Source organism: Castor canadensis, chromosome 14 (genome assembly GCF_047511655.1).
Source record: "Castor canadensis chromosome 14, mCasCan1.hap1v2, whole genome shotgun sequence".
Classification (NCBI taxonomy): domain Eukaryota; kingdom Metazoa; phylum Chordata; class Mammalia; order Rodentia; family Castoridae; genus Castor; species Castor canadensis.
The window spans coordinates 61,391,948-61,418,028 of NC_133399.1; the positions used below are offsets into that span (position 1 = coordinate 61,391,948).

The 26,081-nt window shown below is 38.0% G+C and overlaps 1 non-coding gene across 1 annotated transcript; it reads right to left on the reverse strand.

The window, feature by feature from the left end:
* Positions 1-21,024: 21,024 nt before the first annotated feature.
* LOC141417093 (small nucleolar RNA SNORA13) lies at positions 21,025-21,157 on the reverse strand. Its single transcript, XR_012441713.1, has one exon. It is a non-coding gene; the product is annotated as a small nucleolar RNA SNORA13 (small nucleolar RNA).
* Between the last annotated feature and the right edge of the window lie 4,924 nt (positions 21,158-26,081).

Here is a 26,081-nt window from a genome sequence, read left to right on the forward strand (position 1 = left end):
CATAAAGAACTATTTTATACTCTATGATCTATTCATATCATGGGAAATTGAAAGAACATTGATAATCATGCTTTCAAAGAGTTATTTTTTAACTTAAGAATATGCTCCAAAATATTCTATTAAAATGTATGCATGTGTATGTATATATGTGTGTGTATATATGTGTGTGTATATATATATACACATTATATATATATATACACACACATTATAACAAGAAAGCATGTATTATTCAAAATTGGTTCTGAAAACTGTTATGCTTCAATATCACCTGGAGAATTTATTAAAGTCACAAAAGTCCTTGACCCAACTCAGACTTGTTGAATCAAAGTATCAAGTTACCTATAAAGTAGGAATATGAACAATTACAGTTAAAGATCATATTGTTTTTCAGAGGAATAATTAATATCTTTAAAATTAGGAAAATGCAATAACTATCATTAAAATGTAAATTTTCCTTGTGGTCCTTAAGGACCAGTTTCTCCTCTAACTCATTATCAACAGGTTACTGATGCTCTGATATCACTTCTATCCTCAGAGCATATCAAAGAGCAAGAGATTACTCAAACAGGTTTAACATGATTAGCAAGTAATAGAAATAAAATTTGTCAACACAGAAATATATTAAGAACTCCAGGAATTTTATTCTACTTAAATTTTATTATAAATCTTAAAACCACAAAATGTCAGGTATTAGAACAATGTGTAGGAGAAACCAAAGGCCTTGGTTGGCCCACACACCTGGGGGGGAATAATGTGAAAGTACAAATACTACCGAACACAGAGGATCTAGTTTTCCCTTGCTTCATCAATCAGGTCTACTGTCCTGAACTTTGTAAAGTCAAAGTCATTTTCTAACTAGGTGCTGACAATATTCATCTATTTGCACAATTAGTAGAAAACTTAAGGAAATAAAAATGTGGGGTTGACTTTCTGCCTTTACACCTGTCCAAGTACTAGTCTTCCTGATTGAAGTACACACATCTTCACTAATTTATTTACCTTTCATCAACTCCATGAAAATGATGTGCTTTGCATAATCCATTGTAGAATATATTATTAAAAAAAAAAAACAAAGGAAACCTTTATTCCTCTTCATCAGCTGATATTAGCCTATTAAAGATTCTAAACAAAATATTTTCCAATTCTCTTATTGATCATTACATTTTTAAGGCTGATATTTTATAAAAGAAAATTATATGTGTAGTTGTTTTACTGTTGACCCCAATTAATGATACTATTGTCACTATTTGTAGAAATCAGCTGCAAGAATATAAGGTTATAACTATGTTAAGGTTGAAACCTTAGAATAATTAAATTTATCATAATTTCATTGAGCAAAGAAAGATTTGTGAATTTGACAGCCTTGAGAACAACAGATATTTAGAGAGCTTTGTCTCACAATGTGAATAAATAGTATTTATGGACAGAAAATGAAAGTGAGACAGAAATAATTTGATTGGTTACAACTTGGCATGTGCCTCCTTTGAACATGACCTGATTGGTTGGCTGTCTGTGACTGACTGCTATATGTAGCTGAGACATGTGGTTTATTTCAAAGGCATAATTTTGCATTAGGTTTTCAACTAGCTTATGTGCTAAGTTACGTTGCACTTCATTACAGGAGGATTTAAAATGCAGAGGTCTCTTCAGGCCAAATTTAGATTAATTTAACTGTTCCCCACATGTGGTCAGCCTCTCCATTTTGAAATTGACCAGAACCTTGGACATTGATGCCATTCTCTGTCACTATAATAAACTTATTTGATCTTAGTATGGAATTTACAAGTCAAGATGTCACAGTGGCTGAATCATTTTTTATGTTTTAGCTAATCCAGTTAAAATGAAATGATTCAATGTCCAATGGATGGCTGCCTACAAACATTTCAGACTTTAGAAAATATGGTTCACCAAAGGGCTATAATGATGACTACCAGGAGGTCGATATTATCTCAGTGGACTGAGGAACTTCTTAACTGAGACGCTGAGATCAAATCTCAGTACCTCTAAGGAAAAAAAAAAAAAGATTTGGAAGAGCCAACTTGTCATTCATCACTTGTGGTATCTAAAAATCAACTGTAGGCTGCTCCATAAACATATCTTGTGTTCTTTCTGGAGAAATTTCCTTAATGTATTCCGTGTCAGTGTCTAACAATATACCCATCTCAGCTACCGTTTATGTAAGCTTTCTCTAGTAGCAAAATCAGGAGAAAGAGATGTAAAACATTCACTTTTATTAAATACCTTACATGTGTCCTTAAAATAAATAAAGTAGGGACCTAAAGCTACATGATGTTCCAATGAACCTTTGTGTTGAACATGAATATTACCATCACCGTTTGGAGGGTGAGTTTTGCCATTTGTAACCCATGAGAAGTCTTGGCCACAAAGTTCAAGATTTCCTACAATTTATGGATTAGTTTCAAATTTCCTACTACTGGTACTCCACTATCCTCAAGATTGAGCCTTCAGGAACCCCACTGGAATCTTTCATCAACAGAAACTAACTTATCTTCATAAACCCAACAACTGCAATGCTTTGTTTTTGTTTTTGCTAAAGCATAAGTCTTAGTTAAAGCCAAAACTTTTTAAAAAAGGAGCATAAGCCATAAACTATTTCATAAGAGGTTATATTATATTTTATACTGGAACTATGTGGTTGTCATGAAAGAAAATCAGAAAATTCCACACCAAAATATGACACTTTAGTATGATGATTACTTTGAATTCAGGGCACATGGGAAGCAGAAAATGCAGGCAGAGGTGTTATCTCAGCTCCCCCTTTCTACATAAAAACAGATCCTTCAAAAGGAACTCCACTGTGAATCACTGTTGGTCATTTCCCCAGGAATCCCATCAAGCAGGGAAGATTAGCTCAGATCACAGGAAAGGAGACTGGAAGTTGACACTACACAGTGACAAACTTAGTCACAGGTAATCAGCCTCTTCTCTTAAGGCCTGCTCATCTTAACCCCAAATCACTTACTCTCCCATAAATTGCCTACAAACTTCCACCCCTGTCTTTAGTGAAGAAGGTATATGAAGCTGGATCTCACTGGGTTTGGGGTTATACACTTGTTCTTCATGAAATGCCCCTGTGCTTACAATACATTTGTTTACCTTTTCTGTTGTTAATCTGACTACTGTCAGTTTATTTCATAGACTATTAAAATCTCAGACGGTTTAGGGAGAGTTTTCTCATCACCATACAGTCAAGGACAGTGGCACAACCTTTAGTTATGGTAATCCATCCAAACATTTCAGTCACCTTTGACAATTTCAGGTTTTTTTTATTTTTTGTGGTACTGGGGTTTGAACTCAGGGCCTATATCATGAGTCACTCCACCAGCCCTATTTTTGTGATGGTTTTTTCAAGATAGGGTCTCATGAACTATTTCCCCAGACTGGCATTGAATCACAATCTTCTTGATCTCTGCCTCCTGAGTAGCTAGGATTACAGGCATGAGCCACCACCGCCTGGTTTCATTTTCAGTTTTAAAAATTCCATTAATCCATTAGTCAACCTTTCCAGAAAACTGAGAGTGGTATGGTTAATGACATTACAATTGTGCTATTTATTTAATCACTTTATAATTTGTCCAGTAAAATAGATATTTCTGATGGAGATTTCTCCAGGAATTGTCCATGAAAGACAGACATTATTGACTAACTTTTTTCTACTGTTACAGTATTAGCTTTCTATAACAACCACAAAACACAGACTATTGCAAGAACATATTCATATCTTACATTCCCCAGGAAGGTGGTGACTAAATAAAATTATTCTGTAAACACTTAAATGACCCATCAGGTAGCAGACATTATCAAAATCATCCATGGATGATTTTGGAAAACCAAATATTTGATTATGATATATCTTGTCAATTTTAGAACAGCCACTGCACCAATATTCTTCAATAATTTGTATCATTCTGTGTGCTTCATGACGAGTTACAGAGTGTACAACTTTTAACAATGGAGGCTCCAAGGACTCAGGAAGGATTAATCAACTGTGTAGACTCCCACAGAATGCATAATTAAAGTTGAATTTCCATCTTTTTAATACCAAGATGGCTGATAGCTGAAGGATGCTGGGACTCTGAACTCCACGATTTCAAAAGAATACTTCAGTTTCATGGTAGCAAGGATCAGGTAACTCAGATTTTTTTTGCCAACTGATACCACCAATACATAGGATGCTCATAAAATACAACAACTGACCCTTAAAGTAGCTTTTAATAACACATAAAGCCCCAAAAGCCTGGATGCTATGGACTGGCAGTAGCATGCCTACCATTTTTCTTTTGGGGGGGGCGCTTCTTTTCTCTTTCAAAACGACAATGCAGAGAATTTCAGAAGGAGTTATGCTGGGATGTCCTGGACCCACCATAAGTCATGCACAGACTGCTGTCTGTGTGAGCCATCTTGGAGCTGACTTGATTTCACTGAGTGTAACTGCAACACTGCCAGGTGAGTGTGACACATCATCTGCTCTGGAGGGAACCACATAGTCCAATGCAGCTGGTGGGTAGATTGTACCCCCTCCTTCTCCCAAAAAAACTAGTGGCCATAAATGAAGGGAAAATTTCACTTCTTCCTCATGGGGGTGGGGCAGAACACTGAGCTCCAGGCTCAGTGGAGCTCCACACTCCAGGCTGGGTGGAGGTGGGTGACTCAGCCACAGTCTGGTGAAAACAAAATATTCCACCACCTTGGAAAAGCTGGCAGTGAGCCAAAACTGACAGACTTCCAAGAGAAAAACAGTTGACCAAAAAGCTCAATTCTAACTCCCAGGCTTGCCCTGTGGGCAGTAGGGGGTGGTGACTACTCACATCCCAGCTCCTCACTAGAACCACTTTAAACAACCTACCTATACCAGATGGCCCATCCCACCAAGAAAACCCTGGGATCAAACACCCTGAGCAATCCCCCGCCAATGCTGTCCAATAGGGAGGACACCATCCACTGCCACACAGCCTAGCATACCAACCTTAAGAAGGAGCAGAGAAACAGAAAAAGCCCCTGTCAAAAGTGTCAGCACCTGGATTAAAAATCACAGGAAAGAGTCCAGAACACACACTGAATTGAGAGGGAATGCATTCCTTTCAGTAACAAGGAAGAAATTTGGACAATATTTTATACATATATACTAGTATTTTAATTTTTAAGTTTTTCAAATTTGTTGTTACCTAGCTCCCTCTTCCATTCTGTCCAAATATCTTGCTTAAACCTCCATTTTTTCATTTATTTTCTCTCTTTCTTTCTTCTCCTTATCTTCCTCTCCACACCCTCCCTTTCCCCCCACTATCCCTACCTTCTCCAAACTCACCACTCACTGGCAAGTTATACCAACTTTACACATTATCTACATCCTTCCTATCCCTCTGCAATTCCTGACAGTGACACCCTCCCTCCAAACGATTAGACTACAACTTTACACACATTATGGCCTTGTTACCCTGTAGCCCCTGCACCTCATACCTCTTCTCCCCTTTGCCACATCCCCCCTCCCTGGTGGAATAAGGCAGGGCATAAAGGGAGGGAGGAGAGAGGGAGAGAAAGAGAGAGAGAGAGAGACTCCATCTACATGTATTATTCTACCTAGACCACTCTCGAGCTTGCAGAAAGAACAAAAGACAGAAGACAAACATGCAGAAAGCTGGGGTTAGGTGGGCTGGGTGCTCAGATGGAGACACACCACAGCAGCATTTACTTCTTTTTTTTTTTTTTAATTTATTTTTTTATTTTTTATTTTTTATTTTTTTTCTTTTATTATTCATATGTGCATACAAGGCTTGGTTCATTTCTCCCCCCTGCCCCCACCCCCTCCCTTACCACCCACTCCACCCCCTCCCACTCCCCCCCCTCAATACCCAGCAGAAACTATTTTCCCCTTATCTCTAATTTTGTTGTAGAGACAGTATAAGCATTAATAGGAAGGAACAAGGGGTTTTGCTGGTTGAGATAAGGATAGCTATACAGGGCATTGACTCACATTGATTTCCTGTGCGTGGGTGTTACCTTCTAGGTTAATTCTTTTTGATCTAACCTTTTCTCTAGTACCTGTTCCCCTTTTCCTATTGGCCTCAGTTGCTTTTAAGGTATCTGCTTTAGTTTCTCTGCATTAAGGGCAACAAATGCTAGCTAGTTTTTTAGGTGTCTTACCTATCCTCACCCCTCCCTTGTGTACTCTCGCGTTTATCATGTGCTCATAGTCCAATCCACTTGTTGTGTTTGCCCTTGATCCAATGTCCACATATGAGGGAGAACATACGATTTTTGGTCTTTTGGGCCAGGCTAACCTCACTCAGAATGATGTTCTCCAGTTCCATCCATTTACCAGCGAATGATAACATTTCGTTCTTCTTCATGGCTGCATAGAATTCCATTGTGTATAGATACCACATTTTCTTAATCCATTCGTCTGTGCTGGGGCATCTTGGCTGTTTCCATAACTTGGCTATTGTGAATAGTGCCGCAATAAACATGGATGTGCAGGTGCCTCTGGAGTAACAGTCTTTTGGGTATATCCCCAAGAGTGGTATTACTGGATCAAATGGTAGATCGATGTCCAGCTTTTTAAGTAGCCTCCAAATTTTTTTCCAGAGTGGTTGTACTAGTTTACATTCCCACCAACAGTGTAAGAGGGTTCCTTTTTCCCCGCATCCTCGCCAACACCTGTTGTTGGCGGTGTTGCTGATGATGGCTATTCTAACAGGGGTGAGGTGGAATCTTAGCGTGGTTTTAATTTGCATTTCCTTTATTGCTAGAGATGGTGAGCATTTTTTCATGTGTTTTCTGGCCATTTGAATTTCTTCTTTTGAGAAAGTTCTGTTTAGTTCACTTGCCCATTTCTTTATTGGTTCATTAGTTTTGGGAGAATTTAGTTTTTTAAGTTCCCTGTATATTCTGGTTATCAGTCCTTTGTCTGATGTATAATTGGCAAATATTTTCTCCCACTCTGTGGGTGTTCTCTTCAGTTTAGAGACCATTTCTTTTGATGAACAGAAGCTTTTTAGTTTTATGAGGTCCCATTTATCTGTGCTATCTCTTAGTTGCTGTGCTGCTGGGGTTTCATTGAGAAAGTTCTTACCTATACCTACTAACTCCAGAGTATTTCCTACTCTTTCTTGTATCAACTTAAGAGTTTGGGGTCTGATATTAAGATCCTTGATCCATTTTGAGTTAATCTTGGTATAGGGTGATATACATGGATCTAGTTTCAGTTTTTTGCAGACTGCTAACCAGTTTTCCCAGCAGTTTTTGTTGAAGAGGCTGCTATTTCTCCATCGTATATTTTTAGCTCCTTTGTCAAAGATAAGTTGCTCATAGTTGTGTGGCTTCATATCTGGATCCTCTATTCTGTTCCACTGGTCTTCATGTCTGTTTTTGTGCCAGTACCATGCTGTTTTTATTGTTATTGCTTTGTAATATAGTTTGAAGTCAGGTATTGTGATACCTCCTGCATTGTTCTTTTGACTGAGTATTGCCTTGGCTATTCGTGGCCTCTTGTGTTTCCTTATAAATTTAACAGTAGATTTTTCAATCTCTTTAATGAATGTCATTGGAATTTTGATGGGAATTGAGCATTTACTTCTTTTCTGTTCTTTCCTATTCCTTTATTTCTTTTTGAGATCATGTACGAACTCTAAAAACTGCATTAGCATAACTCTTGAATCTCAGTGCTTTGACTTGCACTGTCCCATGTTTTTTTTTTTTTTGTAACCTGAATTATTTTATTTTATTTCTTTAAGATTTTTTTTTTATTATTTGTTCACATGTGCATACATTGTGTGGGTCATGTCTCCCCAGTCTCCCTCCCCCCTTCCCCTGCTTCACTTCCAGGCAGAATCTGTTCTGCCCTTATCTCTAATTTTGTTGAAGAAAAGACATAAGCATAATAAGGAAGACAAACTGTTTTTGCTAGTTGAGTTAAGAATAGCTATACAGAAATATTCCTAGCATTGCTTTCATTTACTCATGTGTTATGACCTATGTTGATTCATCTCTAAATGATCTTTACACTTGTTCCTGATCCCCTTTTCATGTTAACCTTTGTCACCTTAAGGTTTCTGTATTAGCTTCTCTGGAGTAGGGACATCAAATACTTTCATGTTTTGGGTTTTCTGCCTATTCCTGTATCTCCTGTATATACTCTCCCCTTGTCATGTGATCCAAGTCCAACAACATTGCTGCATTTGCCCTAGATCTAAAGTCCGCATATGAGGGAGAACATACGATTCTTAGTATTCTGAGCCTGGCTGACCTCGTTCACAATGATGTTCTCCAGTTCCATCCACTTACCTGCAAATGATAAGATTTCATTCTTCTTCATGGCTGAGTAAAATTCCATTGTGTACAAGTACCACATTTTCTCGATCCATTCATCAGTAGTGGGGCACCTTGGTTGTTTCCATTACTTGGCTATTGTGAATAGTGCCACAATAAACATGGGTGTGCGTAGCGTGGTTTTAATTTGCATTTCCTTTATTGCTAGAGATGGTGAGCATTTTTTCATGTGTTTTCTGGCCATTTGAATTTCTTCTTTTGAGAAAGTTCTGTTTAGTTCACTTGCCCGTTTCTTTATTGGTTCATTAGTTTTGGGAGAATTTAGTTTTTTAAGTTCCCTATATATTCTGGTTATCAGTCCTTTGTCTGATGTATAATTGGCAAATATTTTCTCCCACTCTGTGGGTGTTCTCTTCAGTTTAGAGACCATTTCTTTTGATGAACAGAAGCTTTTTAGCTTCATGAGGTCCCATTTATCTATGCTATCTCTTAGTTGCTGTGCTGCTGGGGTATCATTGGAAAGTTCTTACCTAAACCTACTAGCTCCAGAGTATTTCCTACTCTTTCCTGTATCAGTTTAAGAGTTTGTGGTCTGATATTAAGATCCTTGATCCATTTTGAGTTGATCTTGGTATAGAGTGATATACATGGATCTAGTTTCAGTTTTTTGCAGACTGCTAACCAGTTTTCCCAGCAGTTTTTGTTGAAGAGGCTGCTATTTCTCCATTGTATATTTTTAGCTCCTTTGTCAAAGATAAGTTGGTTATAGTTGTGTGGCTTCATATCTGAATCCTCTATTCTGTTCCACTAGTCTTCATGTCTGTTTTTGTGCCAGTACCATGCTGTTTTTGTCATTATTGCTTTGTAATATAGTTTGAAGTCAGGTATTGTGATACCTCCTGCATTGTTCTTTGACTGAGTATTGCCTTGGCTATTCATGGCCTCTTGTGTTTCCATATAAATTTAACAGTAGATTTTTCAATCTCTTTAATGAATGTCATTGGAATTTTGATGGGAATTGCATTAAACATGTAGACTACTTTTGGGAGTATTGACATTTTTACTATGTTGATTCTACCAATCCATGAGCATGGGAGATCTCTCCACTTTCTATAGTCCTCCTCAATCTCTTTCTTCAGAAGTGTATAGTTTTCCTTGTAGAGGTCTTTCACATCTTTTGTTAGGATTACACCTAGGTATTTGATTTTTTTTGAGGCTGTTGTAAATGGAATTGTTTTCATACATTCTTTTTCCATTTGCTCATTGTTAGTGTATAGAAATGCTAATGATTTTTCTATGTTGATTTTATATCCTTCTACCTTGCTATAGCTATTGATGATGTTTAGAAGCTTCTGAGTAGAGTTTTTTGGGTCTTTAAGGTATAGGATCATGTCGTCTTCAAATAGGGATATTTTGACAGTTTCTTTACCTATTTGTATTCCTTTTATTCCTTCTTCTTGCCTAATTGCTCTGGCTAGGAATTCCAGTACTATGTTGAATAGGAGTGGGGATAGTGGGCATCATTGTCTGGTTCCTGATTTTAGAGGGAATGGTTTCAGTTTTTCTCCGTTAAGTATAATGCTGGCTGTAGGTTTGTCATATATAGCTTTTATAATGTTGAGGAACTTTCCTTCTATTCCTAGTTTTCTTAGAGCTTTTATCATGAAATGATGTTGGATCTTATCAAAGGCTTTTTCTGTATCTATTGAAATGATCAAGTGGTTTTTGTCTTTGCTTCTGTTAATGTGGTTTATTACGTTTATTGATTTTCGTATTTTGAACCACCCCTGCATCCCTGGGATGAAGCCTACTTGGTCGTGGTGAATAATCTTTTTGATGTGTTGCTGAATTCGGTTTGTCATTATTTTGTTGAGGATTTTTGCATCAATGTTCATTAAGGAGATTGGCCTATAGTTCTCCTTTTTGGAGGTGTCTCTGCCTGGTTTTGGGATAAGTGTAATACTGGCTTCATAAAATGTGTTTGGCAGTTTTCCTTCCCTTTCTATTTTGTAGAACAGTTTAAGGAGGGTTGGTATCAGTTCTTCTTTAAACGTCTGATAGACTTCAGGTCCTGGACTTTTCTTTTTGGGGAGACTCTTGATTGCTGCTTCAATTTCATTTTGTGTTATAGGTCTATTCAGGTGATTAATTTCCTCTTGGTTCAGTTTTGCATGATCATATGTATCTAGAAATCTGTCCATTTCTTTTAGATTTTCAAATTTATTTGAATATAGGTTCTCAAAGTAGTCTCTGATGATTTCCTGGACTTCCATGGTGTTTGTTGTTATCTCCCCTTTTGCATTCCTAATTCTACTAATTTGGGTTTTTTCTCTCCTCATTTTAGTCAGGTTTGCCAGGGGTCTATCGATCTTGTTTATTTTTTCAAAGAACCAACTTTTTGTTTCATTAATTCTTTGTATGGTTTTTTTGGTTTCTATTTCATTGATTTCAGCTCTTATTTTTATTATTTCTCTCCTTCAATTTGTTTTGGGATTTGCTTGTTCTTGTTTTTCTAGGAGTTTGAGATGTATCATTAGGTCATTGATTTGGGATCTTTCAATCTTTTTACTATATGCACTCATGGCTATAAACTTTCCTCTCAAGACTGCCTTAGCTGTGTCCCATAGATTCCGGTAGGTTGTGTTTTCATTTTCATTGACTTCCAGGAACTTTTTAATTTCCTCTTTTATTTCATCAATGATCCATTCTTCATTAAGTAATGAGTTATTTAGTTTCCAGCTGTTTGCATGTTTTTTGTCTTTACTTTTGTTGTTGAGTTCTACTTTTACTGCATTGTGATCAGACAGTATGCACGGTATTATTTCTATTTTCTTATATTTGCTGAGGCTTGCTTTGTGCCTTAGGATATGATCTATTTTGGAGAAGGTTCCATGGGCTGCTAAGAAGAATGTATATTGTGTAGAGGTTGGATGAAATGTTCTGTAGACATCTACTAGGTCCACTTGATCTATTCCATATTTTAGATCTTGGATTTCTTTATTGAGTTTTTGTTTGGATGACCTATCTATTGATGATAATGGAGTGTTGAAGTCTCCCACAACCACTGTGTTGGTGGTTATATATGCTTTTAGGTCTTTCAGGGTATGTTTGATGAAATTGGGTGTGTTGACATTGGGTGCGTACAGGTTGATGATTATTATTTCCTTTTGGTCTATTTCCCCTTTTATTAGTATGGAATGTCCTTCTTTATCTCATTTGATCAATGTAGGTTTGAAGTCTACTTTGTCAGAGGTAAGTATTGCTACTCCTGCCTGTTTTGGGGGGCCATTGGCTTGGTAAATCTTCTTCCAGCCTTTCTTCCGAAGCATGTGCTTGTTTCTGTCCGTGAGATGAGTCTCCTGTAAGCAACAAATTGTTGGATCTTCTTTTTTAATTCATTTTTTCAAACGGTGTCTTTTGATGAGTGAATTAAGTCCATTAACATTAATTGTTAGTACTGATAGGTATGTGGTGATTCCTGCCATTTAGTTGTCTTAGTTGTTTGAAGGTTTGATTGTGTGTACCTAACTTGATGTTACTCTCTACTGTCTTGCTTTTTCTTTTCCTGTGGTTTGGTGCTGCCTGCCTTTTCATGGTTAAATTGGGTATCACTTTCTGTGTTCAGAATCCCTTGCAGAATCTTTTGTAATGGTGGCTTTGTGGTCACATATTGTTTTAGTTTCTGCTTATCATGGAAGACTTTTATTGCTCCATCTATTTTGAATGATAGCTTTGCTGGGTAGAGTATCTTGGGGTTGAAGTTATTTTCATTCAGTGCCCGGAAGATCTCACCCCACGCTCTTCTTGCTTTTAATGTTTCTGTTGAGAAGTCTGCTGTGATTTTGATGGGTTTACCTTTGTATGTTACTTGTTTTTTCTCTCTTACAGTCTTCAATATTCTTTCCTTAGTTTCTGAACTTGTTGTTTTAATGATGATATGTCATGGAGTAGTTCTATTTTGATCTGGTCTGTTTGGTGTCCTGGAGGCCTCTTGCATCTGTATGGGAATATCTTTCTCTAGATTTGGGAAATTTTCCGTTATTATTTTGTTGAATATATTACGCATTCCCTTCGCTTGCACCTCTTCTTCTTCTTCGATGCCCATGATTCTCATGTTTGTCTTTTGATGGAGTCAGTGAGTTCTTGCATTTTCTTTTCACAGGTCTTGAGTTGTTTAATTAATAGTTCTTCGGTTTTTCCTTTAATTACCATTTCATCTTCAAGTTCTGAGATTCTGTCTTCTGTTTGTTCTCTTCTGCTGGATTGGCCTTCCGTTTTGTTTTGCAGTTCTGTTTCGTTCTTTTTTCTGAGGTTTTCCATATCCTGGCAGTTTTCCTCCTTAATGTTGTCTATTTTTGTCCTGAGTTCATTTACCCATTTATTCATTGTGTTCTCTCTTTCACTTTGGTGTTTATACAGTGCTTCTATGGTTTCCTTTATTTCTTCTTTTGCTTTTTCAAATTCTCTATTTTTGTTGTCTTGGAATTTCTTGAGTGTCTCTTGTACATTTTGGTTGACCCTATCCAGTATCATCTCTATAAAATTCTCATTGAGTACTTGTAGTATGTCTTCTTTTAAATTATTCTTGTGGGCTTCATTGGGTCCTTTGGCATAGTTTATCTTCATTTTGATGGAGTCTGGATCTGAGTTTCTGTTCTCTTCATTCCCCTCTGGTTCCTGTACTAATTTTTTGCTGTGGGGAAACTGATTTCCCTGTTTTTTCTGTCTTCCCGTCATTGTCTTTGGTGTTGTTACTATCCCTGTACTGTGTGCAATTAAGTATTTTCTAGCTTGTAATAATAATAATGATAATATTTAGAATGGAAGGGTGAGTTGAGATGGAAAGCAAGAAGTTAAAGAAAAGGGGAAAACAAATATACAGACAAGAGGGAGAAAGCAGAACAAGGTATCAGACAAGAGAGTTTCAAAGGTATAAACAGGGAGTGTTAGTGTATTAATCGACAGTAAGCTGAACAGACATTAGAGAGACAGAGAGAGGATTGAAAATCAAAGATAAAAAAATAAAAAATAAGTAAATGAAAGTAATATCTATATATAAAAATGAATTAAAATAAAATGGAAAATAGAAAATTAAAAAACAAAACAAAACAAAACAAAAAAACCAAAAAACTTCCAAGTTTATATGCAATGCAGTTTCAGTCTTAATAATTTGGGTGTCTGTCTCAATCTCCATTCCTGGAGTTGGTGCCTCAGATTTTGTTCTGTAGTTGTCTCATCAAAGGGGATGCATAAAGTAGAACAAAACTACACACTCACACACACACACACACACACACACACACACACAAACAAAACAAAACAAAACAAAACAGCCCCACCAAGTGTCCCCAGTTCAAATGCAATACAGTTTCAGTAAGTTTTTCGGCTTGCAGGTGTAATTCAGTTGTTCTTTCATCAAAGGTAGTGAGAAAAAGAAAAAAAAAATAGTCTGGAGACAGTTCTGAGAGTGGTATCTGCAACTGTGGCTTGCCTGCCTGCTGCTGTCAGCCTGCTGTAGCTGGCGGCATTATTTATGCAGATCTCTGGGGTGAGCTTAGCACTCACCTGGTCCCACAGGGTTTGTTTGTTCAGAGTTCTCCTGTGCGGGAGCCTCTGCTACAGGCTTTCCCCTTTCCAAGCACTGGGAAAGGTGACACTGCCCCCGCATTGTCAGGCCTATGTGTTTATTTACAGTTCATGTGGGAGGTGGGTCTTCCCCCCTCTCCTGTGCAGTTTTCCTCCCACTGCCACTTTCACAAGCTTTCCTGCTCCTGCTTACTGGGCGGTGCTGCTGCTACTGCCAGCCACCATGTTTATTTACAGTTCACGTGGGAAGTGGGTCTTCCCTCCTCTCCTGTGGAGTTTTTTTCCCTCCTCCACTCTCACAAGCTTCCCCGCTCCTGGTTGCTGGGTGCATGCCCCGCTCCTGCCAGAGGCTCTCCGGCCCGCCCGACTTGTTTATTTACAGTCCCGGGAAGGATTCCCTTCCCCCAATCTTCAGCGCTCAGGTCGCCCCACCCTCTTTCCAGCATGTCTTAATGTTCTTATTGCTTATTACTCAGTTTCTCTTTTTTTTTCCCTGGGTGGAGGTCAGTCTTTCCAGGGGGCTGTGCTGCTCTGGCCCAGGCTTGTCTGTGGGAGTACCGTGGTACCGCGAAGCTCACCTGGTCTGCGTCTTCCCAAGCCGTATGGGCACCGGCCACTGGCGGCCCTGGGGGCCCTTCTCGTTTCTCCGTTTAACGTGAAGTGGAGATTCTCTGCACCGGCTGGAGGTGTGGAGAGGTCAAAGTTATGCCTTTTCTCAGTGATTATGCCTGCAAAGTGTGTCTCCAGCATCTCTCCAAGATTTCAGTATAGGATGCTCGCTTTCTGCTTCCTACCTCTATCCACCATCTTGGAATCCTGTGAGCATTTTTTCATGTGTTTTTTGGCCATTTGAATTTCTTCTTTTGAGGAAGTTCTGTTTAGTTCACATGCCCATTTCTTTATTGGTTCATTAGTTTTGGGAGAATTTAGTTTTTTAAGTTCCCTATATTTTCTGGTTATCAGTCCTTTGTCTGATGTGTAGCTGGCAAATATTTTCTCCCACTCTGTGGGTGTTCTCTTCAGTTTAGAGACCATTTCTTTTGATGAACAGAAGCTTTTTAGTTTTATGAGGTCCCATTTATCTATGCTATCTCTTAGTTGCTGTGCTGCTGGGGTTTCATTGAGAAAGTTCTTAACTATACCTTCTAACTCCAGAGTATTTCCTACTCTTTCCTGTATCAACTTTAGAGTTTGGGGTCTGATATTGAGATCCTTGATCCATTTTGAGTTAATATTGGTATAAGGTGATATACATGGATCTAGTTTCAGTTTTTTGCAGACTGCTAACCAGTTTTCCCAGCAGTTTTTGTTGAAGAGGCTGCTATTTCTCCATTGTATATTTTTAGCTCCTTTGTCAAAGACAAGTTGGTTATAGTTGTATGCTTCATATCTGTGTCCTCTATTCTGTTCCACTGGTCTTCATGTCTGTTTTTGTGCCAGTACCATGCTGTTTTTGTCATTATTGCTTTGTAATATAGTTCGAAGTCAGGTATCGTGATACCTCCAGCATTGTTCTTTTGACTGAGAATTGCCTTGGCTATTCATGGCCTCTTGTGTTTCCATATAAATTTAACAGTAGATTTTTCAATCTCTTTCATGAATATCATTGGAATTTTAATGGGAATTGCATTAAACATGTACATTGCTTTTGGTAGTATAGCCATTTTTACTATGTTGATTCTACCAATCCATGAGCATGGGAGATCTCTCCACTTTCTATAATTTCCCTCAATCTCTTTCTTCGGGAGTTTATAGTTTGCCTTGTATAGGTCGTTCACATCTTTTGTTAAGTTTACTACTAGGTATTGATTTTTTTTTGAGGCTGTTGTAAATGGAATTGTTTTCATATATTCTTTCTCAGTTTGTTCATTATTAGTGTATAGAAATGTTAATGATTTTTCTATGTTGATTTTATATCCTACTACCTTCCTATAGCTATTGATGGTGTCTAGGAGCTTTTGTGTAGAATTTTTTGGGTCCTTAAAGTATAGGATGATATCTTGTGCAAATAGGGATATTTTGACAGTTTCTTTACCTATTATTGTATTCCTTTTATTCCTTCTTCTTGCCTAATTGCTCTGGCTAGGAATTCCAGTACTATGTTGAATAGGAGTGGGGACAGTGGGCACCCTTGTCTAGTTCCTGATTTTAGAGGGAATGGTTTCAGTTTTTCTCCATTAAGTATAATGCTGGCTGTAGGTTTCTCATATATAGATTTTATAATTTGAGGTACTTTCCTTGTATTCCTAGTTTCCTTAGAGCTTTTATCATGAAATGGTGTTGGATCTTATCAAAGGTTTTTTCTGCATCTTGAATTGATCAAGTGGTTTTTGTCTTTGCTTCTGTTAATGTGGTGTATTACATTTATTGATTTTCATATGTTGAACCACCCCTGCATTCCTGGGATGAAGCCTACTTGGTCATGATGAATGATCTTTTTGTTGTGTTGTTGAATTTAGTTTGCCATTATTGTATTAAGGATTTTTGCATCAATGTTCATTAAGAAGATTGGCCTATAGTTCTGTTTTTTGGAGGTGCCTTTGCCTGGTTTTGGGATAAGTGTAATACTGGCTTCATAAAATATGTTAGGCAGTTTTCCTTCCCTTTCTATTTTGTGGAACAATTTAAGGAGGGTTGGATTATTAGTTCTTCCTTAAAAGTCTTATGGAATTTAACAGTGAATCCATCAGGTCCTGGACTTTTCTTTTTTGGGAGACTCTTGATTGCTGTTTCAATTTCTTTTTGTGTTATAGATCTATTCAGGTGAGTAATATCTTCTCATTTCATTTATAGGTGGTTGTAAGTTTCTAGAAATCTGTCCGTTTCTTCAAGATTTTCAAATTTATTAGAATATAGGTTCTCAAAGTAGTCTCTGATGATTTCCTGGATTTCCATGGTGTTTGTTGTTATCTTCCCTTTTGCATTTCAGATTTTACTGATTTGGATTTTTTTCTCTCCTCATTTTAGTCAGGTTTGCCAGGGGTCTGTTAATCTTATTGATTTTTTCAAAGAACCAGCTTTTTGTTTCATTGATTCTTTGTATGGTTTTTTTTGGTTTCGATTTCATTGATTTCAGCTCTTATTTTAATTATTTCTTTCCTTCTGCTTGTTTTGGGATTTGCTTGTTCTTGTTTTTCTAGGAGTTTGAGCTGTATTGTTAGGTCATTGATTTGGGATCTTTTTGTCCTTTTAATATATGCACTCATGGCTATAAACTTTTCTCTTAGGACTGCTTTTGCTTGTCCCATAGGTTCTGGTAGGTCATGTTTTCATTTTCATTAACTTCTAGGAAACTTTTAATTTCCTCTTTTATTTCAACAATGACCCATTGATCATTGAACCATGTGTTGTTCAACTTCTAATAGTTTTCATGTTTTTTACTGTTGTTTTTCTGTTTGAATTCTAGTTTTTTAATTCATTGTGGTCAGATAGAATGTATGGAATTATTTCTATTTTCTTATATGTTCTGAGGCTTGCTTTGTGCCCTAAGATATGGTCAATTTTGGAGAAGGTTCCATGGGCTGCTGAGAAGAATGTTTACTGTGCAGAAGTTGGATGAAATACTCTGTAGACATCAGCTAGGTCCATTTCATCTATGGTATGATTTAGTTCTAGGATTTCTTTATTGATTTTTTTGTTTGGATGACCTATCTATTGGTAATAGGGGGTATTAAGGTCTCCCACTACCACTGTGTTGGAGTTTATATATGGTTTTAGGACCTTCACAGTATGTTTGATGAAATTGGGTGCATTGACGTTGGGTGCATATAGGTTGATAATTGTTATTTCCTTTTGGTGTATTTCCCCTTTTATTAGTATGGAGTGTCCTTCTTTATCTTGTGTGATCAATGTAAGTTTGAAGTCTACTTTGTCCAAAATAAGTATTGCTACCCCTGCTTGTTTTTGGGAACCATTGCTTTGGTAAATCTTCTTCCAGCTTTTCATTGTCAGCCAGTGCTTATTTCTGTTGATGAGGTGGGTCTCCTAGGCAGCAGATGTCTGGATCTTCCTTTTGAATCCAGCTTGCCAATCAGTGTCTTTTGATGGTGGAATTTAGTCTGTTTGGTGTTCTGGAGGTTTCCTGTACCTGAATGGGCATTGTTTTCTCTAGATTTGGGAAATTTTTTGTTATTATTTTGTTGAATATATTACACATTCCTTTTGCTTTCACCTATTCTCCTTTTTCAATGCCCATTATTTTCAGGTTTGTTCTTTTGACATAGTAAGTGAGTTCTTGCATTTTCTTTTCACAAGTCTTGAGTTGTTTACCTAATAGTTCTTCAGTTTTTCTTTTAATTGCCATTTCATCTTCAAGTTCTGAGATTAATCTTCTGTTTGTTGTTTTCTGTTGAATGGCCTTCTATTTTGTTTTGTATTTCTGTTTTGTGTTTTTTTCTGAGGTTTTCCATATCATGGGTTACTTCCTCTTTAATGTCAATTTTCACCCTTAATTCATTTATCTCTCTGTTTATGGTGATCTCTGTTTCAGTTTGGTATTTATTTAGGGCTCCTGTGATTTCATTCATTAGTTTCTGTGTTCTCATATTCTTTATTTTTGTTGTCTTGGAGTTTCTTGGGTGCCTCCTGTATGTTTTGGTTGACCATGTCTAATAACATCTTTATGAAATTCTCATTAATTAGTTGTAGGATTTCTTCTTTCAGAAAGTTCTTATGGGCTTCATTGGGTTCCTTGGTATAGTTTATCTTTGTTTTGTTGGAGTCTGGATCTGGGTATCCATTTTCTTCATTTCACTCTAATTCCTGTATTACTTTATTTTTTTGGTGAAAAATGGTTTCCATCCCTTTTTCATCTACCCATATTTCCACTAGGTACCATTTTTGTCCCTGGACTATGTGTAATTTAGTATTAGCTGGGTTACAATATTAATACTAACAAAACCAAGAAAGAAGGAGAAAAAGGAGAAAGAGAAGGAAAGATAAAAGGAAAGAAAGAAGAGAAAAAAAGTGAAAAATGGGAGAAATGGTGGGTGATCAAACAGCAAACCAGACAGCCAAACCCTTAAAGAAGGGAGATAAAAAAAATCACCAGTACTGAAACAGAACTGCAGTCTTAGTTGTTCTGATGTTACTCCTTTAGCATCCAGTCCTCTCTGTCTGTGTCTCTTAGGCAGGTTTGGAGCCCTCCTGTGGTTGTCTAAGTGGTAGCCTGTTGGAGCTGTTATCTGGCAAACCTGTAGAGCTGGGGCCTGGCACGGTCCAAGGGGCAGGATTCCCTGCAGGGCAGGATTCCCTGCAGGGCAGGGGATGTGGCTGTCTCACAGGGAGTTGGTGCCCAGTGGGGCCCAATGGGTAGGGATCCCGGTGGGGCAGTGATGTACCAGTCCAATATGGAGCTAGGTTCCAGAAGGGCCTCAGAGGTGGGGGTCCTGGCATGGCAGGGATACAGCTATCTTATGGCGAGCTTGTGCCCAGTGGGGCCTGAGGGGCAGAGATCCCAGCATTGTATGGATCTGGTACAGGACTGGGGCCCAGCATGGACTGAGGGGTGGAGAGCCTGGTGGAGGGGAGCAATGGCTCTGCTAGCCTATGGGGCATGGACTTGTCAGGCCAGTTGTTCATTTATTAGATTGTGGCATGGAGAAGCCTTCCATGATCTAATGGTTTACAGTGCCATATTTTTGGCTCTCCTCGGTGCTTTATCTCAGCCAAGTGGGTCTCCAGCATCTCAGCAAAGTCCCTGGATCACAGAGCTCACATGGTCTGTGGTTGTGTCCCAGTAACCATCTTAGATGCTCTCCCATGTTTTCTTTAGCATAGCTTTCTTAAAGCCTGTATATAGAGTTCTCAGTGCAGAAAGCTGGGATGGAGACACACAACTGCTGTCAGCAGCAACAGCATCAGCCGCCTTGTCTACTTCCAGTGAGTTTATTATATACAATGGCAAACAAGGAGGTGTAGCAACAGTTCATGGGAAAGGGCATGACATTGTAACAGGAGGAACCTGAGATCATTACTGTTTGAACATAAACATCTTAGGAAAAGCAGCTGTGCTGCATTTTGGCCTTACCCACTTCTGCAGCTGGGCCCATGCCAACTTAGCCTGCAGATTATTGGGCATAGCTGTGCTTATGTCAAATTCTCATAAGCTTCTCTTACAATGCTCCCCACAGTCCACAGAAAAAAATATCAGGACAGTTGTCACCAACTGTTGCCTGGAGAAGGGCATAAAGAAACTATCTGACTTGTGTCTCTTTCTGTCTCTCCACTTTGTTCTCTTTCTCTGTTCTCTCTTCTCCTTCTTCTTCTTCTCCTCCCTCCCTCCTCCTCCTCCCTTCTCCTTCTCCTCTTCATCTTCCCTCTCCTCCTCCCTACCCCTTCTCTTCCTTCTCTCTCTCTAGAGCAATGGTAAGCAGAGGTGGTGAGAATGGGCATTCTTTCTGATCTTAGGAAGAAAACACAGAATACTTTCACACTAAGTGTCATGTGACCTCTATGTATGTCCTTCATCAGTTTGAGTAAGTTCCTTTCTGTTGCTAGTTTTCTGATGGTTGAATACTGTGAAAGTGCTGATTTAATCTTTGGGGCTCTTCTTTACATGAAGATGTCATGTTTGACCTTCTGTATAATATATCCCTCCACTCTGCCTTTCTGTGAGACCCAGTACACACCTGAACTTCCAGGGTGCTAGGGATTGGCAGCTGCCCCAAGGAAAGTTGCAAATTTGGGGACTTTTTGAGGGTTATCTGGATTTGTGCTTTTGTTCTTTTTATTTTTTTTTGAGCACATTAAAATATTTATTCATGTCCTACCTTAAATGTATATTCATGAAATATCCAACAGTAAAATATTCCTCAGACTCTTGGAACTTTTAATTAATCCAAGCAACTTTTGAATATCAAAATCCCCATCAAGAATATCCTTTGTGGGACTGGGGGTTTGGCTCAAATTCTGCAGTGCCTGCTTTGCAAGTGCAAAGCCTTGAGTTCAAACTCCAGTTTTACCTCCCCCCCTCAAAAAAAAAGCAATTTGAATAATATCCTTTGTGCTCCCTCATGGTGTTCAGGTAGTAGCAGTCAGTTTCAAGCACCCATTCTCCACCTGCCCAAAACTTAGTCAAAACTGGTTAATGCCATACACCTAAAGTTGGCAGACTCCAAGATAACTTATGTACACAAATACAAACATGTGAACTGTTGCTTATGCAGGTCCTACCCCAAATATACCAAATTTAAGGGTAGAAAAAGACTACAAGACATTTATGTATGCCTTTTTTTGACACCTCATTGCTAGTTTCCAAAAGTGAATGGGCAACACAAAGGCTACTGGTCATTTCTGGTTTTTGAAGAATTCCCTTATACTCTTGACAACTCAATGAAAGTTTTTGAAAAGCTACTTTTCTCCAATATTTTTATTTATTTTGCATTAGGAGGCCTTTTAGTTCAACACACCTCACAGGATCCACTAACACCCCATAAAATCCATGAAGAAAATTGAAATCAAAGATTCCAACATAGCTGATAGCTGAGGCATGAAGAAACCCTGAGTTCTACAATTTCAGAAAAATACTTCAGAGTCATGGTAGCAAGGAATGGGTTACTGAATTTTGTAGCCAACTAAATTACTGCCAACACATAGGGTGCACATAAGGTTCAATGACTGACCCTTAAAATAGCTTTTAATAGCACATAACAGCCAAAGTCCCTGAGCAGGTTGAGACCTGCACAGCTGCTGGTTTGCCTGCTGGAAGGCTGTTTTTCTTTTTCTTTTTCTTTCTTTCTTTCTTTCTTTCTCTCTCTCTCTCTCTCTCTCTCTCTCTCTCTCTTTCTTTCTTATTTCCTCTCTCCTGTGTGAAAAAGCAAAGACTCAATGCAGAAAACAGCAGAACAAATTGAGCAAAAATCTCTGACACCCTGGCCCTGCCATATTACATGGACAGAGAACCTTGGACTCCTGCCTACCTGCACCCTGCCAGAGATGATCCATTCACCGAGTGAATCTGCAACCATGACAGGTGAATGGGACATATCACCTGCCCTTGAGGGAACAACATAGTACAGCTCAGCTGGTGGGCAGATTGCACCCCCTGGACAAAACTGGTGGCCATAAATGGAGAGTACAATTCACCTCTACTTGGTGAGGGTAGAGTGGAACACTGAGCTGCCTTAGCCCAAGTGGTGGCAAAGTGACACAGCTTCTGTCTGGTGAAATCAGCAACATATTTGATCACCTTGGAGAAACTGGTAGTGAGCTGAAAAGTTATTGATCATGAAGCTCAATTTCATTTGCTCTGTGGGCAGAAGGGCCTGGCAACTGCTCATAGCAGCTCCTGGAGGGACATAAACTTCAGAGAACTCACCTGCACCAGATAGCCCATCTCATCAAGGAAAGCCTGGGCTCAAACACCCTGAGCCAATCCCCCCAAAGCTGTCTGATAGAGAGGGGCAACATCCATTGCCACACAGCCCAGCATACCAACCTTAAGAAGGGACAAATGCATGGAGAAAGTCCCTGTCAAAGTGTCAGCACCTGGATTTGAAATCAGAGGAAAAAGTCCAGAACTTTCAGTGAGCTGATTTTTTTCTATTTTATTATGTGTTTTTATTTTTATCATCACTATTTTTATCTTTACTTTTACTTTCTTCATTTTCTTTCCTTTTTTTTTAACAACCTGTTGTTACCTATCTCCCTCTTTCTCTCTGTCCAAACATCAATTTGCTTAGTCCTCTTCTGCCCCACTTTCCTCTCTCTCCCCCAACTTTTTTCTTCCATTTTCTCCTCCTTTCCTTCCCTCTACCTTCCCCCCACTGCCCCACCTCTCCCACACTCAACACTCACTGAATATTATACTATGCCAACTTTATGCATTACCCCATCCATCCTATACCCTTAAAATCCCTGACGATGGCACTTTACCCCTCCTCATGGCTGAACTACACCTTTACACACATTAGGGCCCTATACTGTACAGCCCCCATGCCTCATACATCTTATGCCCCTCATCTCATCTCCCCTCCCTGCCCCCTTCTCTAGCATAATCTTTTTAATTACCTAAGTATCTACCTTTATCCAAGCAACTGTTATCTCCCCAATTCCCACTGTTTGTAGATAATATCACCAAGGGATTTTAAAAAATATATAAATAACTGTTTTGGCATTGAATCTGTGAATTTGTTATTGGTGAGTTCCAAGTCAGGGAACAGAAATATTACAACAACCCAGATAACAACTAAACTAAGCTAATCAGAGCATAGAAATTAAGTCAAGGGAAAGATAACAGCTGATTAAAACCCTCAACTAACTAATCAACAACACATGAGCAAAGCACAAAATAGCAATATGGGCAGAAAGAAAAGGCAGGGGAATGTGACTCCTCAAAAGAATAATAATTACATAATAGAGGATTTGGTGAAAAAGTGAAGGGGATGAATCCCCAGTTGCTGACATCAGAAGAATGATGATAAGAATGTTCAATGAGCTTAAAGAGGAGCTTAAAGAGAGCATCCAAAAACAACTCAAAGAATCCCAAGTGAACATGGAAAAGAAAACTAGAGAAGACACAGAAACAACTAAATGAATTCAAAGAGGATTTCAATGAACTCTGAAATGAAACTAAGGACATCATAAAAAAAGGAGATAAATGTAATACAGAAGCGAGCACAAGACATGAAAGAGGAGTTTAACAAAGTTATGGAAAGTCTCAGAAAAAAGAATCAAACGGTAATCCTGGAAATAAAAGTTTCTTAAGTCAAATAAAAAATTCAGGTGAAAGCCACTCTAGCAGACTGGAACAAGTGGAAGACAGAATTTCAGGGCTTAATGACAAAATTAAAGAAAAAACAGAAGAAATATTATACAAAAGACATAAGAGCTTCAAAAAAAAATACACAAGAACTCTGTGACTCCATCAAATGACCATATGCAAATCATAGGCATTGAAGAAGGAGATGAGAGCAAGCCAAAGTATGGGTAATATATTCAACAAAATACTAGCATAAATTTCCCAAATCTCAAGAGACACCCATCCAGGTACAGGAAGCCTGAAGGATACCAAACAGACATGACTAAACAAAATAGAACCACCCTTCAACTTATTATAGTTAAAATGATTCACATAGAGAACAAGAAAAGAATATTTAAGGCTGTCAGAGGGAAATATCAAATAGCATATAAAGGTAAACACTTCAAAATAACAGCTTTCTCAATAGAAAACATAAAAGCAAGAAGGGCACAGAATGAAATATTTTGAGCACTGAAAGAAAACAATTTCAGTCCTAGGATACTTTACCCAGAAAAGCAATCATTCAAAATTGAAGGAGGAATAAAACTCTTCCATGATAAACAGAAACTAAAACAATACATGACCCCTAAACCTCCACTACAGAAGATTCTGAAAGGAATCCTGCACACAAAAGATGAAAAAACAACATAGCCATGAAAGGATGGGAATTATTAAACTCAAGTGAAGAACAGACAAGTAATCAGAGAGCAGCACAGAATTAGTTGCACACACACAAGCCCTCATACACAAAAAAAGAACTAAATGAAGGAATCACCACATATGTCTCAATTTTAATACTGAATCTTAATGGCCTCAACTCCCTTATCAAAAGATACCAATTGGCAAACTAGATTAAAAACTAAGACTCCACAATCTGTTTTTACAAGAAATCTATCTTATAGACAAAAACAAACATTGCCTTGTGATGAAAGGGTGGGAGAAGATTTACCAAGCTAATGGCCCCTGAAAACAAACACAGTAGCAATACTTACATCAGTAAAGTAGACTTCAAACCAAATTAGTTAGAAGAGACCAAGAAGGCTACTTCATACTAGTAAAAGGAGCAGTACATCAAGTGGAAATAACAATTGTTAACTTATATGAGCCCAATGGAGGTGCACCCCACTTCATTAAACATACACTACTGCAATAAAAACAGATAGAACCCAACTCAAAGGTGGTGGGAGATTTCAAAACTCCTCTGTCACCAATATATAAGTCATCCAAACAAAAAATCAACAAAGAAACTCTAGAATTGAATGACACCATAGATCAAATGGACATGAAAAATGTCTAAGATGTTCCATCCTGCAACCACACAATATACATTCTTCTCAGCAGTCCATGGAACTTTCTCCAAAATAGATATTTTAGGTCACAAACCAAGTCTGAACAAATATAAGAAAACTGCAATAAAACTAGAACTCAACAACATAAGAAATAGCAGAAAATATTCAAACACCTGGAGCCCAAACAACACATTGCTCCATGATCAGTGGGTCATTGAAAAAATATGGAGGAAATAAAAAACCTTCTGGAATATAAGAGAATGAAAGCAAAACCTATCAGAACATACGGGACACAGCAAAGGAGAAAGCTTATAACCATGAGTGTATATGTTAAAAACACAAAAAGATCTCACATAACTGACCTGATGCTGCATGCCAAAGTCATAGAGAAACAAGAACAATCTAAGCCCAGAACTAGTAGAAGTAGAGAAATAATAAAAATAAGGACCTGAACCAATGAAAGGGAGACCAAAAAACAAACAAAGAAACAGCAATAACAACAAAAAATATACAAAGAATCAATGAAACAAAAAGCTGGTTCTTTGAAACAATAAACAAGATTCACAAACTCCTGGCAAATCTGGTTACAATGAGGAGAGAAAAGAACCAAACTAATAAAATTAGAAATGAAAAAGGGGAGAAAACAACAAGCACAAAGGAAATCCAGGGAATCATTAGGGAATACTTTGAAAAACTTATATTCAAATAAATTGGAAAATCTTGAAAAAAATTGGCAAATTTCTAGACCATGCAAAATTGAACTAAGAGGATATTAATCACATAAACAGATCTATAACAAGCAATTAAATTGAAGCAGCAATAAAGAGTCTCCCAGAAAAGAAAAGTCCAGGACCTGAAGGATTCTCCATTGAATTCTACCAGACCCTTAAATAAGAACTAGTACCAACACTCTTCAAACTTTCCCATGAAATAGAAAGGGAAGGAACACTGCCAAACTCATTCTATGAAGCCAGTATTACACTCATCTCCAAACCAGATAAGGTCACAACATAAACAGAGAATTGTAGGCCAATCTCTTAAATGAACGTAGATACAAAAATCATCAATAAAATATTGGCAAACTGAATTCACCAGCATATCAAAAAGATCATACATTGTGATCAAGTCAGTTTTATCCCAGGGAAGCATGGATGGTTCAACATACACAAATCATTAAA